Source organism: Phyllostomus hastatus, unplaced genomic scaffold (assembly GCF_019186645.2).
Source record: "Phyllostomus hastatus isolate PE091 unplaced genomic scaffold, TTU_PhHast_1.1 phas_scaffold_21, whole genome shotgun sequence".
NCBI lineage: Eukaryota > Metazoa > Chordata > Mammalia > Chiroptera > Phyllostomidae > Phyllostomus > Phyllostomus hastatus.
The window spans coordinates 21,070,483-21,085,684 of NW_025334017.1; the positions used below are offsets into that span (position 1 = coordinate 21,070,483).

Sequence of the window (15,202 nt, forward strand, 5' to 3'; positions counted from 1 at the left end):
AAATCATACCTAGTCCCAGATCAAGTACACAAGGCCTGTCCAGAAAGTATCCAGCCAGTAGTATGGAAGATAGAGGCATTTATTGAAGAGAATACAAGAAGCATTGTACAAAGGACAAAGACACCTGAAGATGCCTTCAAAGTAGGCATCTTGGGACCTCACACAGTTTTCCCAGTCGCCATCAGCAGCTCTGTCATATTTTCCTGAATCTCATCAATAGTCTCAAATCTCTTCCCTTTCAAAGGTGATTTTAGCTTCGGGAAAAACCAAAAGTTGCAGGGCACCAAATCTGGGCTGTAGGACCTGGGTGATTTGATGTTTCGCCAAAAGACTCTGCACGAGACGTGAAGCATGAGCAAGCGCACTGTTGTGATGAAGCTGCCAATCACCAGTTGCCCATAGCTGTGGCCTTCTGAATCATCTGGATAGTTTCCATAAAGGAACGGTCAAGCTTAATGTAAAATGTGATAGAGATTCACTGCTCTACTTGCTCAGTCATTTTGAATGCAACAGCCACACAGTACACATGTTCACTCAATGTCATCTACTGCCCCCACTGGCAATTATAGCAAAGTCATTGTTGTACACTCATGTGCATTCCAGTCCACTCTCCTTGGCTGCCAAGTAACACTGATGTCGCACAAACTGTTCTCATTATATTAACAATGGCTGGACTTTTTCCAGACAGACCTCATATATTACCTTCATGACTAATTCAGTTTTTATTAATTGTCTTCTTTTTCAAACTTCTGTAGAATTCATAATCTGCATTACATACTTTTGCATTTAAATTTATGATCTTATATTGTAGCTGTTTTATAAAATCTTTTATTATGTAATTACCTTATGGATAAGAATGCCTTCTAGCATTTCTGAATTTACAAACATGTTTCATTCAGTATCCCATCATACAGTAAGCATTTGCATTATGTATTTCCTTTTTTACAGAATTATAAAATCAAGGACCTTTAGTAATTCAAACTCTCATTTTTTTCCTAAAAAAAAAAAAATAACTGAAACCCACAGAAAGTAAGAGACTTCTCAAGGTTACATGCCTACTTCAAAGTAGAGCTGGAAAAACAAAACAAAAAGTGTACCACTGGGACTGAGAAACTAGTTACTTTATTTTGTAGTCCATTATCCCACTGAACACAGGCACTTACTTACATTTAAATTTTGATCTACTTGAATGCTTAAGTTAGAGGTGCAGGCTCACAATTTTAACAGCTTATGTCTCCAGCTCCTATTCCCAGAGTCCCGTACAGATTATTAGGTCTATACTAGTCAAAGCCACCAGCTTCTCTCAGTCGGCCTATTAAAACAGTCTTCTAACAGTTTTCGCTGCTTCTAACTCTTGCCCCCCTTTAGTCTCCCACACAAAGGCAGACTGATCCTTTCAAAAGACAAATCGCATCGTGTTACTCTCCTGCACTTGGCCTCCCGTCACACTTAGAACAAAATCCAAAATCTTTATCATGGCCAAGTGTGATCTGGCCCAGTAATATCTGCCAATCCCATCTCCTATCACATTCCTTCTCACTCATCAAGTCCCAGCCATGCTGGCCTCAGTTGCTAGTTCTTGAGCATTCTAAGCATGTTCCTCCTTGAGCTTTTAAATTGGCTAATCTCTCAGCCTGGAATACTTTCAATCAGCTTGATCCTTTTCTTAAATTGTCTCCTTAGATGTCACCTCCTAGTGAAGCTTTTCCTGACCATCGATCTAAAATTGAAGTCTCCATCATTCTTTTATCCTTCTGTATTGTTTATAGCCTGTATCTGGCCTTCTGCACTACTAGAATGTAAGCTTAATAAAAGCAGAAGACTTCTTTTTCACCGATGAATCCACAATGCTTACAACATCTAGCACATAGTAGGTACTTGACAAAAATTTATTTAATGAATGAATGAATCTATTTATATTTTCACTTATTAGTTCATTTAATGAACATTTATTGTACATTTACATGTTAAGTAATGAGCTAGGCATTGAGATACAAAGATAAATTAGAAACAGTTTTGCCATTTGGCTTTTTTAAGGAGTTTGAGGTCAAAGAGAAACTGACTGACAGGTGAACGATAAATTATAAGGTATTTTGTTAAGTCCTGTGAGAAAAGCGTTGGCAAGTATATAATGGAGTAGCAGGCGTAGAGCCTCTGGCTCTACCTTTAAAAAGTAGAGAAAGTGTCACAGACGAGGTTAACCTTAAATTAGTTCTTGAAGGATGAGTAGACTAGATATGTAACATATACACAAAAATTTGGGAGGGCACTCTACAGTAAAAGTTCTTTGTACTATGGAACTACACTAGATACCCCTTCTCAGCTCAGAAGTGAGAGATGGAATTAGATGTCACATTTTATATCACCACAGCACCTTGTGCTTTTGCTAATCGTATACTTGTGATACAACACTGTAATTGTCTATACATCTGACCTGTCCAAATCTCCCATTAGTCTCTGAAACCTGGATGGGCACTAAGCAGATCTTGTTAACACTACATTCCTGATGCTGATTCCAGCCTTGTTCTCATGATATCATCTATTAAACGAATGTTAGAGCCCCATTAGGAGGTGGTGCCTAAGCACAGAACTAAGGACAGTGTCATCCAAGGTTCTAATGCAGATCTTCGTTTAAACCAACTTATTTTAAAATGTAGAATGGCTATTAAAGAAACTTGGGGAGAAAAATAACGCTATGAACTATAATTACAGTTCACCATTCATTCATCATAATGATTAAAATAGCTATCACCATGTGTGTAAGCACGGTGCTCAGGATTTATTGCAGGTCATTCCCATTTTATCCTTTTATTAATCCTGTGAGATACTATGATCCCCAAATGATACACCTGAAGTTCAAATGGGCTTAATAATTTGTCCAAGGTCATACAACAAATAAGTGGAGGAGCGGGGATTCTAACTCAGTCACTCTAATTCTAAAGCCCAAGATCTAACTTCCAATTGGACAAGGCTTTTAAATTACCTACAACATTTCTCAACTCTAATTAAATTTATATTGCAGATTTCTTGAGCATGTTTCATTTTGTTAAGTTAAAAGATGAAGAAGCTGACATTCATAAATAAACTGATTTCTACTTGGTCAAAGAGTTCATTTTAAAAAATGATGGGATTCTTTCTTTCCAGCAGATCCCACTGAAGAGGAAGGGGGAAGGGAAGTTGGTTTTCTATCTGTTCTTTCTGAAAATCTATTGCTGGTTTAATATCTTATTTTATCGTGGTTACAACCAGTTTATTCCCAAAACACTAAATCTATTTTTATATGTGTGAGTCATTGTCTTTCATCCTTGTGAGATTCAGTGCTCTGACCATCAAACCTAACAAGAAACATGCATCTGGTTGGTGTGAATAACACTTTAAATCTTCTATATTCTACATGAGAGCTGAGTCTACAAAGGGGTAAGGAAGCTTGCACCTCTGGGTCACACAATTGGCTTGGGTTGTCTGTAAAATTGTAAAAACATTGAATCAACTTTGGAAGGGATCGCTTCTACTGTTTATTATTTTACTTGCATAGTCACTTTGCTAATGGATGCTAATCTGATTTACAAATTGACAGTAAAAAAAAAAAAGGCAATGAAAAAAGTAGTGAGCACTCAATTCACCAATGAAAGGATGGCACCCAAACAGTAAGTAATGAAGCATAGGTGGAATGAGAACTAGTTTTGTACAAAACTAGAAAACTCATTTGGTGATGTTATTAAGAACTTTTCAGCAACACTTTTTACCTTTTAAAAATCATTAACTCTGAAAACCTTGATATTTTACATTATTGCTAAAATTTCATTTGATGCTTTACATTTTTATAATAAAACAGAAATTACGATTTTTTTTAAAGCTATGCTTCACTGTACTCTGTTGTTCCCCACAGAAGAGCAGAAGGAAAACATGTTGATACTTTATAGAAAAGGTCTGCAGAACAGATGCTTCCCACTGTAGCAAGCAGCCGATTCCAGTAAGGAATACAACAGCATTTTCAATCAGTGGTCATCATTTGCCAGGAATGCAAAACAGAGTACTGATGATAATCCAGGTTATGAATCATAAAATCCACATGGAATACAAATATTTGAAAACATTATTAGGAAATCCTACTCCATTGCTAAGACAGACTTATGCTTATGATAGTCTTAGAAATAATCAGAGATTTATAATAGGTATCTTTACATTTGTAATACCTACTACCTTAAAATATTGGCAGCTACTATTTGTCTGATTTTAAGGATAGTTATACAAACATTTTAGAAAGCATTTGTCATTTGAGATTGTTCAACTATTCCTTAAATCATTATCTTTCTAACTGGAAATATCCTAATTATTTTATTTCTCTTCTTGAAATATTAAATACACCTTTATTGCTAATGCAATTACATAACAGCACATTATCCGTATACAGCAGTGACTTTTCAACCAATGTGCCACAAGAATTTTTAAAACATGCAATGTTTGACTATTTAGTCGGGGGCACTGACCTCTTTTTCCTTAGACTGTCAAATAGAAATAAATGACAACAGCCAACTCAGCAAACGACAGCCATCAGGTGTGAATGCCCTGAACCATAAATATAAAGGCTGTATAACAGAGATGCATCTTACTGGTCACATTGTATAATGAAGTTGTATCTGGTTGGTTAATTCTTGGTACCAGAAGATTTTGTACACAAACAAGCACAGGCACTTTGGACTTTTTAAAAAAGTCACTTTGGAGCAAAAGGGATAGGTAATTGCTATTATTTTTGTCTTTGTAAATCAATCAAGATTATAATCTTTGGTCAGATAGACAAAAAGCATATTTTCTGGTGTGTCACAGAATTTTAGTAATTAGTTTCTGCATGCCACAAGATGAAAAAGATTGAAAATTGCTGGTATACAGCATTGATCTTAACAGCCCTGATTCAACCAGACAATTCTACTGAGTCTGCTACAGCATAAAAAAATTTTTCAGGAGAAAAATGAATGTGTAAGATATATATGTGAACCAATCACAGAAAAATTTGTAATATTACAGTAGTCTAGATGATTCAGAACCTCTTCAAGATGCCAGTCGGGGATGGAACAGACAGCAAACAATGTAACAAATACGCCATAAATGCGTGACTGTAAGGGAAATCCACAAGGGCCCTCAACAGAGCTGAGAGCCAGAGTGAAAATAAGCTCACCCTGGCCTTAGGGCTGCCCGAGAGCCATGTGATAATGGGTATCCATTTTAGTGGATAAAGGGGAACAAAAGACACATTTTGGGGTTCTCTCCAAAGTAGCACTGAAACCCCTACAAAATGCTGGGAATCTTGAAGTTCTGCGTCTGCCTCACCTGGGCTACAGGAGAGGATGAAGGGTGCGCCCCTTTAGACTGTGCACACGCGGGTCTGGGCTTTCTAACGTGACTCAGTCTGGGGAACCCGTGTGGAGAAATGAACCTGATGCAGTCCCAGTACAGAAGCACCCCGTGCCTGACAGAAACAAACAAAAACTCACCCTAGAGGGACTTGACCCTTACCCAGAACCCACATCACTCGGAGACAAAATCCTGCTGAACTTAAGTTCACAATCCAGAAGATAAACAATGAATAAACAAGCTACTGAGAAAGGACAGAAAGAGGAAACAACAAAATTAAGATTCCCTTGCTCCTTAAAATTAAATTAAAGCTGGATCTTTCTAAGATAAAGATTTCTAAGAGACGAATAGGAAGCAATAGACAGTGGTCTTCTAGATTTAAAAAAGTAAGCACCGAGCTAGAAACATTCTGGCTAGAATGGAAAGCAGTGAGTTTGACTGCATTAAGGGACGACCTTACAGAGAGCTTCAAAAAGTGGGAGGCAGCAAAAACAGCTTGGCAGAAGAGTGGTAGGTGCCGTGGAAACTGAAGGATGAATTAGAGAAGACTGGAGACAAAAAGATTAGCATCAGAAGGTCATTACTGAACTCCACATCTGAGGTAATTAAAGCCTATACTAAAAAGGGTCCTACAGAAACAGAAATGACAAGTCGAATCTGAAAGAAATCATGAAAGACGAATCAAAACATTCTAGGAACTTGCTGGACAAATGTAATGAATCAAAGATAATTCCAGTATTATGACCCTAAAGAGACCAAACTGACTCTAAAGAGAAAATGATAAAAGATTCTAATTTGAAACGATGACAAAAAGAAAACAGATAATGCCAATTATCTATAACCGAAAAAATGACTTAGTGAAATTTGCTTCTTCAGCATACAATAAAGGTATTGAAATCTAATTATTAATTTGTGATGAAAGAGTCAAAGAAGAAATCGACGAAGCATATGCAATGCAACTTTAAGGAAATGAGCACAAAACTGGAGAAAACTGTGGCAGGAACTGTTTACTTTTCTCCCTGCGCATCACCAAATTAAGCATTGCTAATTATGCTAACATGCTAACCCGTGCCAACAAGTAAATCTTAATTATTACTTGAAATAAAAAAAGGCAAAAATCAAAGGGCACTATTGTACATTTGCTAGTATTTCTCACACCATGGAAGAGCCCTATGTGCCATTAAGCTAATAATGCTCCTTGTAAAGACGGGTGAAACTGTTGACACTACCCGTTTTATTCTACTCCCACCGAAGGTGAAGGAGGGCATCTCCCCCACTGCGCAGCTGCCAATACCCCCTGCAGTACCCAGTGTTTCTGTGTTACAAGTGAAAGGCCCCCAGGAGGATCAACAAGTTAACTCTGGTCTCCGTATCACATTCAACCCAACTGAGCTCAGAACTACTGAGAAAGCACCAAAAATATTCTCTCCTAAGTACCGCTTCAATGTCTGACAGGCTGAACATAGTAATAAATTAACCACCAATTAAAAATTCCCGAGATTTGCACTATCTGAAAATCTGTACAAAGAATGAACTCTTCTCCTTGTTTTAAGTAGGTGGTCCTTCTATCTCACTGCAAAAGCAGCAAGGGAGCTTGCACAGCTGCTGACTTTGACATACCTGTCCCTAACAAACAGAAACTTCTGCCTTCAGAGACCCTAAGTTGTTGCATGTTCACAGGCATGTCTTAAAATTACATCAAAGCTTTCAGGATCTCCGAAAGTCATAAAAGACGCGTTCATTAGCACAACAGACCAAAGTGGTGCAAAGGTGTGTGGGCGGCACTTCAGAGGCTCCACGAGGCAAGACTGCACACGCTCTTGGTGTTCTGTTAAAAGCTTCCAAACAAAAGATTAGCTTACACCCCGTGTGCATGATGCCGAAGTACAATAGAGTAAGTCAAAAGTAAAAGCAACCTTAACCATGACTTTTCTTTTTTCTCTCATAGCCAAAAGCATGCCAAAAGATTAACAAAATATAAAGATCATAAAATCAAATATTTTAAAATAAAAGTGACACCTTTAAAAACTGTGTGCTGCAAGAAGTTTATAAAAAATCCACAAGAGGGCACCAAAGACAAAAGACCAGAACAAGTAAATCTGAGCTTCCCAGAGATAAAACAGGTTCATAAAATAGGTCATTTACTACCACATTATCAATACCTTTCAGAAACATACTAGTGGACACTGACTTTTAAAAAACTGATATATTTTAAAAATACCATAACCACTGCCATGTCATAAGCTGTATTTTTAAAGAAGCAATATTTATGTTCCCTGGGCTATGTTGTCCACATTCAGTTACCTCCCCAGTGACTTGCATATAATAGGAACCTGACGACCAGTTGTTGATCCCACAAAACCGACAGGAACATATAAGAGAGAATACCAAATATTCATATTGCTTTTTCATAGCATTCTAAAGTGATTTTATATGAAAAGATATATAATTGTAATTTTATGTTCCTAGAACAAATATAACTAAGGGCTAATTTGTCTTTGAAAAGAATTTCTTTTCCTTATCCTTTCTTTTTCTTACTACTTTTCTATTCCATTGTGATAGTTATTAATAGCAAGCAGAAACTTTATTATGTAATATGTACTTAGCAAAAGAAATACTACTTGTAAAAGCCTAGAAATGATAATATTATAAAATTACTTTAAGAAGTAAGCTTCCAAAACATACAATTCAGAAGGAGACTGCCTGAAGCACAATAAAATAACAATATTAATTGTAACATGCAGTTCACACTATTGAAACTCCTGACACCAACAAAGTCCTATGCAGAGGAGTGTGTCAGGGCAGTGAAAAATAAGCAATTCCTCCCCCAGACCGAATATTTCTCACATGTTTGATGTAAGCATTGCTAATCAAATACTTCACGTACCATCATGTACCTTATTATTTTAAATTGCAAACACATTCTATATTGATGATACTCTTATGGCATTCTGCTAAATAATAAGAGGTAAAACCTATTGTACAGCAACTTTATACATATATTCACTGATTCAATAAATATCAATGAAATATTTATATAGTAAAACACTTACTGTATGCCAGGCAGTGTGCTAAGATAGTCTTTGTCCCTGAGAAAGGTACAGTTTGGTAGAGTTAGAAAGCAGAGAAACACAGTGAGATCGACATTCTCACAGAGCTCAATGCAGGAGCCCGTGGTGGGAGCAGGTAGGAGCACTGGCCTAACTGGAACCTGGAGGAACATCGTGAAGGTTTCCCTTCCCAGAGGAATCGGGGGCTTATCCTGAAGGATCTGGAGTTAATCGGGCAAGTGAGGAAGAAGTAAGAAGTAGTCTAGGAAAACGCAGCAACCTGTGTTTTTCTCTAAACGCTTTCTGAGCAATCTCATCTTTGTGTATGGTTTCACTATCAACTGCAGAAAGCCTGCTGATTCCCTAATTGCCTGAGTTCTGCCTTGGGATCCAGACTTGCATATCCAACTGCCTGCTACACAAAATGACGTGGATGACCCATGGGCTCCTCAAATTAAACAAGCTCTGATGTGATCTCATCTTACTCAGAAAGCTGCCTTGGAAAGAGGACGGCTGGAAAATATTTCAGCCACAGTATAAGTGCAGAGAGAATGTGGTGATGCGAAGAAACAAAGGTTCTGAACTTTGGGTGGGAATATATTGCTTCTGACTTTTTTCCTTTCTGTTTAGTGGTCGGAACATAACCACAGTCCCAGGCTGAGGAGAAGGGTTCTCGAAGAAGGGGACAGCATGCCTGACTGAAAGGGCTAGCAGAAGAGGGGCCTTCGAAGGGAGGGAGAAAGTTCGAAAGTCGGGCAATGAGACGACTCCTGTTCTTTGTGTGTATCTCCATTGCAGTGCTTGTCACACTGCATTCTGATCTTGTATCAGTTCATTTGTAGCCTTCCCGACTAGACTTTGATCTCTATGTAGGTAAATGCTATGTCTGATTTTTCTTCTATACAAATTTTTATAACCAGAAAAAATATATATCCTCTGAAACAGGGTGAAAGAAAAACTCAGTGAGGATACAGAAACATTGAAGTTAAAAGAAAACTGAGGTCCAATGAGTGCAGTAAAACAAGAAAAAATAAAAGTTATAAAAATCGGAAAGAAATAAAACTATCTTTATTCACAGATGACTGTAGAAAAGTTCAAAGAATCTACAGAAAGCCTCCTGGGAATAGGAAGAGTAGAGAGTGAGGTGACGGATACTAGGGCAATATAAAATAAAAAATCATTTGCTTCCTATATGTCAGCAACAAACAATTAGCATTTGGAATTTTAAAAAACAGACATTTTAAATAGCACTAAAAGAAAAAGAAACACTCAGGCCTAACGAAACACGTACAGAATCTCCGTGCACTGACGAAGGACATCAAAGCTCTACATGAACAGACAGTCCATGTTCATGGACTGGAAGACTCAGGATCATTTCTCCCTAACCTAATGTACAGATTCAACTCACAATAAAAATCCTGACAAGCTAAATGGTAAATCTTAAAACAGTGTGCAATGTTAGACTTCTATGAACTACTGTAATCAAGAGTGCAGTCGTCCAAAAGCACAGACCCGTGTATCAGGGATGCACCAGTGGAACATAACAGAGAACCCAGGAACAAACCCAGGCAAATGTGGTCAACTAATCTTTGAAAAGGACATAAAGGCAACTCAATGGAGAAAGGACAGTCTTTTTAACAAGAGGTACTGGAACAATTGGACATTCATACGCCAAACAAATAAACAAACAAACAAAAAAAACCCAAAACACTAGACTAGACACAAAGCTCACAGCTTTTACAAAAATTAACTCAGAATGTAGACTTTAACATAAATGCAAACCTAGAAAATTTCTGGAATAAAACATAGGATAAAATCTATGTAACCTTGAGTTTGGTGGTGAGTTCACAGATAAAACACTAAAAGCAAGATCCATGAAAAAAGAAATGGAGAGGTGATACTAAAACTATAATCTTCTGCTCTGTGAAAGACGCTGCAGGGAAGGGAATACAAAGACAAGCCACAGACCAAAAGAAAATATCTGCAGAACACACGTGTTATAAAGGACTTGTGTCCAAATACACAAAAAACTCTTAAAAATCAATAATAAAAAATAGACAAGAATTTTAAAATGTGGAGAAGTACTGAACAGACACCTTGTAAAAAGATATATAAATGGGAAATAAGCATATTAAAAAGATGCCCAACATCTGTTATTGGGAATTGCAAATTAAACCAACAATGAAATACCACTAAACATTGAATTAAAATGGCTAAAATGCAAAAACAAACAAAACAAACAGAAAAACACCCTGAAAATATTCATTGCTGGTGAAGATGCTTAGCAACAGAAGTTCTCATTCACTGTTGGTGTGAATGTAGAATAGTATAATACTGGAAGAGATTTGGCAATTTTTTGTAAAGTTAAAAACACCATAAGATCCAATAATGGTCCTAGATATTTACCTAACTGATATGAAAACTTTGACATCCACAAAACATCTGGTATGCAAATGTTTACAGAACTTTATTCATAATTGCCCCAAACTAGAAGTAACCAAGATGCCCTTCAATAGATGAATACAGTAAATTAAACTGCGGTACATCCATGTAGTGGAATAATAGTCAGTGGAAAAAAATGAGTTCATAAGTCACAAAAAGACATGGATGAAACTTAAATGCATATTATTAAGTGAAAGAAGACAGTTTGAAAAGGCTACCTATGGATGACTCCAATTATATGACATTATGGAAAAGGCAAAAGTACAGATGATATATAGATGAGCACCTGAAAAGGGTTCAGGGGCAGAGGGAGAGCTGAGTAAGCGAAGCACGGTAATTTCTTAGGGTGGTGAAACTATTCTGTATGATACTGCAATGGTGGGTATGTGGTACCACGCACTTGTCAAAACCCACAGAACTTTATAGCATAAAGAGTGAACCTTAATGTATGCATATTTTTAACAATCACTTAGGTCAGAAGATTCCAAAATGGAATGCAGAATGTGGCACACATGCGCACAAAAATCTAACTGTATTACCAATCTATGAAAGAACTTCATTGGAGGAGGTGGGGAGAAAATGTGCTCATCTTGGAAGCGAATGAAATCTGCAAAACTAAAATATAAAGAACTGTACATAAGCATGGTACTGTAGACAGTAAAGTGTTTTCCATGGGAATGTGGGTTAACAATTCTGAAACCACTATACATACATACAGCAACCAGAACATTTAGTAAAAGGGTGGTGAATGGTGGGAGCCAGGCTTCACACCACTGCGGTGGGGAGTTACAAACAAGCAAGGGGAGACAGAATGGTCTGTGTGGTAATGAATCAGAGGCAGAGACAGCAGCATGAACTGATGTGTAGCTTACTATATAGATACAGAGGAAGGCACAGACACATGCACACACATATGCACAGTTACAAACATGTGTGATACACAAGTTGGCACACACGCATCTCATTTCTGTGTCAGTTGAGAGGGTCTGTAAGTGACCACATCCCACAACACAGCCACCTGTGCAGTCCAGGTCTTGGCTTCTAATTCCATTGTCTAAGAGAAGGAACTGGGCTCCCAGGGTTCTCTGACTGTGACAGGAAACATACGAGATGAGCTTGGAGTATCTTACCGTGTCGGAGGGTACGGAAACACACACACAAAATCCTGACAATGACAGAGGTATGTCAAAGGAACAGAGATGCTAATTAAGAGACTCTCAATGGCTAAAGCTGGAAGAATCTGAGCAACAAAAATCAAGTAGTACTGGATGATAGCCCCAAGTGTAAACTAAATAACCATGTGTCATTACAGATGTATATGACTGAATAAATGATTAAGTGGTGAGAGTAGATAAATCTGTACAGAAGACTTCCAAATAATGTATGTAGGCACTCTGCCCTCAAGGAAGCAGAGCGTAACTCCTGACTCCTTTAGTGAGGGCTATGTATTGTGATGCCTTTGAAAAAGTGCAGTGTGGTGAGGAGGAAAGAGTAATATTCTTGTGAAGAAGCCTGTCAAACACTACCCCAGCCAGACCGTCACAGGAACGTCAACAGTAGTAAATCATGATTTAGAAATATATATATATATATATATTTGTTCTTTATTCTCCAATGCTTGGCACAGAACTTCTAGAAACCCTTATAACTTCTTGATGGGGTGGGAAGGGCATCTATTGTTACTCAGAATAAGCCCCTTTCAATCATACCTGAAGTGACACCTGCAGGGAGGGGGCTGGTTGTTTTCCCAAATTCTGTGAGCTATTCTAGAAGATTACTGGACCTGAGCAGAGGGTTGTATAGCCACTTGGTCATGAGTACAGGAGGCACAGACTTGTGATGGGTGTCTGAGGTGGCAGGCAATATTGTGGGCCTGTGGGGTCTGGGCTAACCCCCGGCAGTTACTGGCAGAATGAAGTTGAAGGACCATCAGATGGTGTCTACAGAGACTTGGAGAACCAAAATCCACCCACTTGGTGTCAGACATGTTATGAGTAGAGGAAACAAGTTTCTATTTAGTACTCCTGATCTACCGTGGTAAGACTAGCCTTTACCTCTGTGGTCTTCCTCCCCAAAACCAATAACCCCAGTGTCCTCACAAGAAAAACAAATCAAACAATTCTCCATTTGAGGGACATTCTACAAAAACCTAGGCAACCTTCCTCAAAGTTCTCAAGAACATCAAAAACAAGGACAATCTGAGAAACGGTAGCATCAAAAGAAACCTAAGGAAACATGATCACTAACTGCAATATGGTATCCTGGATGGATCCTGAAACAGAAGAAGGACATTAGGGGAAAACTAACTAAGTCTGGCGAGTGAATGGACTTTAGTTTACAATTTGTATCAGCAGTGACTCATTCATCGTGACACATGAACCATACTCATGTAAGGGGTCACTACTGGGGGAACTGAATGTGGGGTACATGAAACGCTCTGTGTGACTTTTGCAACTCTGTACATCTAAAACTGTTCAAAAATTAGGAGTTAATTTGGAAAAAAATCCTTTGCTTTTTAATTTGAATTTTAATAAAATTCAAATAATAAAATAATAAAAATAAATTTTTATTTCAGAATAAGTATTTGTCATGAAGCCCAGTGCTGGAACCTCCTGGTTACTGGTTTTCATCCACAGGAGAATCAGCGAGGGCAATTTTCAAAATTCTGATGCCTGGGCCTCCGCCTATATCAGTTGAATCAGAAATTTCTCACAGTAAAACCAAACACTGTTGTTTTTTTCCCTCTGGAAATACCCAGGTAGTTCAAATGTACAAAGAGAGAGCTCAAATGACCTAGCCATTTGTGGAATGTTCTACATATTATATTAAATGTCGCAAATCCCAAGGAATAATACCTCCAATAGAGGTAACTAAAGCACACAGACTTTGAGTCATGTGCACAATTTGTTGCATTAAAAGAACAGAAGTCTGTAATCCATTATTTAACCAGAAAGTTTGTTGGACTCTCTTTTCAGAATAAAATATTTAGCAAGTATTTAGTAAATATCAATATGCACATACTTTTAAAAAAAGGATGACCTGAAGCATATTCAATTATTAAAAAGGCACCCTTTATTAGATAGTATATTTAAAAGTTATATATTGCAGAAATAATTCACAGATTTACTTTATACTCTACTATGAATGCTTCTTGTTAACAACAAAATTATAACTTAAAGTTGTATTGAGTAGAAAGAGAAACTCTGTTGGCAGATAATCTTTAAAAAGTGAACATTCTATAGGCAATTCAGCTATTTACAGTAAATATGAACAAGTATAGTTAGGTTGCTTAATTGACTCATACTAAAAATTTGGGAATATCTTCCAGTAATATCCAGAAAACAAATTATTCCTTACTATGTAATACAATAGACTCATCTCAGCACAAAATCTGTATCGCATGCTCTGAAATGCCAAAAAAATTTTTTGTCATGTTTAGCAATGCTTAAACTAACACAAAAACCTTGATATTGGGATTAACCTGCTGCAGAAATCTCTGTTTGCAATTAATTTGTTTAATTTTTAAAATCTGGTCAATTACCTCAGCACCTATCAAAACATGTTAGTTTATCAAGATGTATTCTCTTCAGACAAGCTTTTTCTACAATAGGTATAAAAATCAGACTCATAGGCACTATTTCCAATCATGTCCTGTACCTTTCTTGAATAAAAATGTATTTAAAGAGGTTTGTTTATAATAGTTATCCAGGACACAGGTGTAGAGCACTAAAATTTTTTTAAAACAGTGCATCTTGAAATGGTTATCATATACAGTGTTTCCTTTTCAAAAGTCACATTAAGAGTTGATGGAAATGTCAATTTAATTTTAGGCCACAAATTTTTCTCCAACTTTAATAAGCTCAACTATGTAGAATTAAATTAAATTTGGAAAAAAACTGTAAGCTGATATTGGTATAACCCACAAATTCTCTGAAAATTATACTCACACAAAATGGAAAAAGCAGGATCTACAATGAGCTCAAGAATTAATACTGAATATCAAATACAAAGTTCTTATAGTGTGGCAACTCAATGTGGTGAATTTCACAGCTCTAGATTTTTGAAATCAGGGAATGATTTTAATTTACATTATTTCAAATTTTAACTTCATGAAATTTTTCAGTGTTCCAGTGACAAATGGGCTAAGTAACTGACAAGCAAATTCGGGCCCCAGAGCAGTGAACCCCAACATCCTTCACAAGTCAGGTTCACAAGTCAGGGTGCCCGGTCACCGGGTAAGGACCCATCTGGGGTAGAGACTAAAGACAGCTACAGACTATGAAGGCTGTCAGAGAACACAGATCCTCCGAGCTAAAAATAAAAGTGGAAGTAAAACTCACAGACCTCCCACCGTGCTA

At 37.3% G+C, this 15,202-nt stretch overlaps 1 protein-coding gene across 1 annotated transcript in view; it reads right to left on the bottom strand.

The window, feature by feature from the left end:
• STK3 (serine/threonine kinase 3) overlaps window positions 1–15,202 on the bottom strand; it is a 252,825-nt gene that overhangs the window by 83,658 nt on the left and 153,965 nt on the right. The gene's annotated exons all lie outside the window — the stretch shown is intronic.